A 5,282-nucleotide genomic window follows, 5' to 3' on the forward strand; every position below is an offset into this window, starting at 1 on the left:
TTTGGCTAATTATCTGGACTATTGATTGCAAATAGCAACACTTGTCATTACTTTTACTTAGACCATTGATTATAACAGATGCAGTGCATCACAAAAACGTCCATATGCCATCGACTTTTTCACATTTTGTCACGTTAAAACTGGAAATCCTTAAGGTGATAAACCAGCACAGGAGATGGAATCATTGTTGCTATTTTTTGTTTATTATTTCTCACCAATAAGATCTGTTGTCATGCTCACGGACAACCTGACCCACATGTAGAATAATTAACTTGAAAATTTTAGTTTTTACTAATGACTCACTTGGCCTTTTTGTTTTACACTGTAAACTGACTGCTGTCTGTCTTTTATGACTTTCAATTTTATACAGACTATTTGAACACTTTTTAGCTTCTCAGGAAGTGTTATTTGGTACATTCAACTTCAACATTTTATTTCAATCTGAATATACCTTATTTTCTATTAATAATTGTACAGTGTTACCCTTCTGATAAGTCTTTCCCTTCCGCTGTACAGCTTAACTTTAAATATAGCTTTTTTCAAAGTTCTTGGATATTTGAGGGTCTTCTCTAGATTTCTGTCTGTGTATTAAGTGTGAACGTGAATTTCATTATGGTTACGTAATGACCATAAAGGCTCTTGATTCTTGAGGAAGTAGGTAAAAGAGGAAAAAATGGATCATGACATCTGTACTCAATCCTCAAACCCCTGAGGCCTTCACAGAATAGCTGTATTTACACTGAGGTCACATAACATATGCACGTCACATATGGTGTATTGTAATTTGCAAAAAAATGAGAAAATTGCACATCATGTAACTTCCATTTCTGTAACGATCAGAGGAAACGGACCCAGAATTCAGCCAGACCAGCAGAGGTTCAGATCAGGTTCTTTATTAACAAAAATCAAAGACTGAGGCAAAAACCAAAAAAGACCTCACAACCAAAAGACGGCACCAAAATAAACAGACTAACGGGGCAGGCAGGACAGGAACCGACAGGAACAGGATGGCTCAGATAACTGGAGACAAGGGGTCAAAAATCCAAACGTAAACCAATAAACAGAAACTTGCAGGAGGAGACTCACCCATACTCAAACAGGCGACCTGGCACTGATGTCTGGTCTCAACTGTTTATATGGAGGTGGAAGCAGGTGAAACCGGTCAGAGATGATTGCAACAGGGGTGGAGTAAGGCAGGTGTGCAGAGTGGGTAATTAGACCAGACATCAGTGCTGAGGCTCAAAACAAGAACAGACAAATCTAAAAAGCTGACAAGACAAGAGGACAGAAACAAACTACACACACACAACTTACAAAGAAACAAAATCACTCTAAAGAAAAAACCTAAAAACAGAAAATAAAGCTTAGACTAAAACAGATGACAAAACCAGATCACCTAACAGTAAATAAAAACCCAGACAGGACAAAAACTCAAAGAAAGCAGAGAACCTAAAGCAGGAGAGTAAAATGACTCAAAAATAAAACCCGAACAGAAACCAGAATATTACAGAGCCCCCCCCCTCAAGGGCGGATTCTAGACGCCCTCCAACGTCTACGGGAGTCCAAAGAAAACAAGAACCTAAGTCAAATCGGGTGGGTGGAGGGGGCTAAAGGCTGGAGGGCTAGAGTCTGAAGAAGAAAATAATATCTAACACAAGTCCAAAAACACAAAACAACCCTCTAAGGGCGAATCGAAACTGAAACTGAGTCCTAAAGTGGCCGGATGTCTGGCGGACATCCCGGACGACGGCCCCGGCGGGTCAGGATGTCCGGCGGTCGCCCCGGACGACGGCCCCGGCGGGTCAGGATGTCCGGCGGTCGCCCCGGACGACGGCCCCGGCGGGTCAGGATGTCCGGCGGTCGCCCCGGACGACGGCCCCGGCGGGTCAGGATGTCCGGCGGTCGCCCCGGACGACGGCCCCGGCGGGTCAGGATGTCCGGCGGTCGCCCCGGACGACGGCCCCGGCGGGTCAGGATGTCCGGCGGTCGCCCCGGACGACGGCCCCGGTGGGTCAGGATGTCCGGCGGTCGCACCGGACAACAGCCCCGGCAGAGTAAAACGACAGGAAACCGGTGGCAGAGCAGGACTCTCAGAACCCGACTCCTGGAAAGAGAGAAAGCAAAGGATGGTGCCAGACTAAAGGCTAGGAAAGGCTCCAGACTACTGGCTAAGGGAGGCGCAGAGCCACAGGCTAGAAGAGGCGCCGGGCTAAGAGCTAAAGAGAACTCTGGGCTAAGGTCTGGAGACGGCGCCGGACTACAGGCTTCTGGAAAGGGAGCCGGACTACAGGCTTCTGGAAAGGGAGCCTGACTACAGGCTTCTGGAAAGGGAGCCTGACTACAGGCTTCTGGAAAGGGAGCCTGACTACAGGCTTCTGGAAAGGGAGCCTGACTACAGGCTTCTGGAAAGGGAGCCTGACTACAGGCTTCTGGAAAGGGAGCCTGACTACAGGCTTCTGGAAAGGGAGCCTGGCTACAGGCTTCTGGAAAGGGAGCCTGGCTACAGGCTTCTGGAAAGGGAGCCTGACTACAGGCTTCTGGAAAGGGAGCCTGGCTACAGGCGGCTGGAAAGGGAGCCTGGCTACAGGCGGCTGAAGATGAGGCCTGGCTACAGGCGGCTGAAGATGAGGCCTGGCTACAGGCGGCTGAAGATGAGGCCTGGCTACAGGCGGCTGAAGATGAGGCCTGGCTACAGGCGGCTGAAGATGAGGCCTGGCTACAGGCGGCTGAAGATGAGGCCTGGCTACAGGCGGCTGAAGATGAGGCCTGGCTACAGGCGGCTGAAGATGAGGCCTGGCTACAGGCGGCTGAAGATGAGGCCTGGCTACAGGCGGCTGAAGATGAGGCCTGGCTACAGGCGGCTGAAGATGAGGCCTGGCTACAGGCGGCTGAAGATGAGGCCTGGCTACAGGCTGTGGATGACAGTGCTTTAAAGCTGCGAGAAGCTGGCACTGGAGGCTGAGTCTTTAAACTGCGGGGAGCAGGCACTGGAGGCTGAGTCTTTAAACTGCGGGGAGCAGGCACTGGAGGCTGAGTCTTTAAACTGCGGGGAGCAGGCACTGGAGGCTGAGTCTTTAAACTGCGGGGAGCAGGCACTGGAGGCTGAGTCTTTAAACTGCGGGGAGCAGGCACTGGAGGCTGAGTCTTTAAACTGCGGGGAGCAGGCACTGGAGGCTGAGTCTTTAAACTGCGGGGAGCAGGCACTGGAGGCTCTGCTTTGGAGCTGTGGGGAGCCGACACTGGAGTTGAGATTGAGGGCTGGTCCTCCCGGACCCCCTCTCGGGGCTTGAGCGGAGGCGGGTCCTCCCGGACCCCCTCTCGGGGCTTGAGCGGAGGCGGGTCCTCCCGGACCCCCTCTCGGGGCTTGAGCGGAGCCGAGGCGTCAGCCGGACCCTCGGGAACAGAGTCGGGAGCCGAGGCGTCAGCCGGACCCTCGGGAACAGAGTCGGGAGCCGAGGCGTCAGCCGGACCCTCGGGAACAGAGTCGGGAGCCGAGGCGTCAGCCGGACCCTCGGGAACAGAGTCGGGAGCCGAGGCGTCAGCCGGACCCTCGGGAACAGAGTCGGGAGCCGAGGCGTCAGCCGGACCCTCGGGAACAGAGTCGGGAGCCGAGGCGTCAGCCGGACCCTCGGGAACAGGTTTGGGTCGGCTATAGAAATGCCTAAGAGCTGTTCTATAGTGGTCCTCAAGCTCTTCTAATTTAATCTCTAACTCCACTGAATATTGGCAGAGAAGAGCCTCCCTGAGACTTTTGATTATGGGAGCAAACGTCCTTATTTCATTCTCCAGGACCAGATATTCCTCCTCGTCACCAGCTGACGGCGGACCCTCCTGGACCTCCACGTCGCCCGCTGGCGGCGGACCCTCAGGAACAGAGGCGTCAACCAGACCAACTGCTCGACGACGTCTGCGGCGGCGGGACGGCTCCGCGCTCCGCCCTTGGAGGTGGCGTCCTGGACCAAACCCGGAGGGGCAGAGCACCAACCTGGAACCCTCAAAAGACGCCGCCTGCACACCAGCTCTGCAGGGGAGAGAGCTCCAGGGTCGCAGCGGGCTCATCTTGGAGGGGAAAAAAAAGCAGGGAAAAAGCTACAAAAAAAAAAAATGTGAACGTGCTGGTCTGGCGATGGATCCTAAATGGGCCAGGTCGTACTGTAACGATCAGAGGAAACGGACCCAGAATTCAGCCAGACCAGCAGAGGTTCAGATCAGGTTCTTTATTAACAAAAATCAAAGACTGAGGCAAAAACCAAAAAAGACCTCACAACCAAAAGACGGCACCAAAATAAACAGACTAACGGGGCAGGCAGGACAGGAACCGACAGGAACAGGATGGCTCAGATAACTGGAGACAAGGGGTCAAAAATCCAAACGTAAACCAATAAACAGAAACTTGCAGGAGGAGACTCACCCATACTCAAACAGGCGACCTGGCACTGATGTCTGGTCTCAACTGTTTATATGGAGGTGGAAGCAGGTGAAACCGGTCAGAGATGATTGCAACAGGGGTGGAGTAAGGCAGGTGTGCAGAGTGGGTAATTAGACCAGACATCAGTGCTGAGGCTCAAAACAAGAACAGACAAATCTAAAAAGCTGACAAGACAAGAGGACAGAAACAAACTACACACACACAACTTACAAAGAAACAAAATCACTCTAAAGAAAAAACCTAAAAACAGAAAATAAAGCTTAGACTAAAACAGATGACAAAACCAGATCACCTAACAGTAAATAAAAACCCAGACAGGACAAAAACTCAAAGAAAGCAGAGAACCTAAAGCAGGAGAGTAAAATGACTCAAAAATAAAACCCGAACAGAAACCAGAATATTACAATTTCGTAATTTTGCAGTAGTTTGTGTTGGTCTATCAACACCAACACAAAGTAGTTGGGGGTGGAGGGTACCTATCTCCAGCAATCAAAGGGCAAGAGGCGGGGTACACCCTGGATAGGTGGCCAGAGTATCACAGGAAACACGTTTACACTTAGGGGGAATTTAGAGTAACCAATTAATCCAACAGTGGGGTTTTTGCACTGTTTTAGCCAGAGTCAGGTGTAAGGAACTGCAGGACATATGGCTGAATGTTTGCTTGTCCATTGTCAGTTTCTCTACTGACTGACCTTTTTTTCATTAGGGCTGTGTACAACAACATGGGTGCTCAGTAATATGTGAAAATCAAAGCTTGGTTTTTAAACATTGTTTAATTGATCCTGGTATTCCTCCAAGGTCCGTGTTTCGCACGGTGTTCCAGCGTTGTTGGGACCCCGCTTCTCCAGCGACA

The sequence above is a fragment of the Fundulus heteroclitus genome, chromosome 4 (genome assembly GCF_011125445.2).
Source record: "Fundulus heteroclitus isolate FHET01 chromosome 4, MU-UCD_Fhet_4.1, whole genome shotgun sequence".
NCBI lineage: Eukaryota > Metazoa > Chordata > Actinopteri > Cyprinodontiformes > Fundulidae > Fundulus > Fundulus heteroclitus.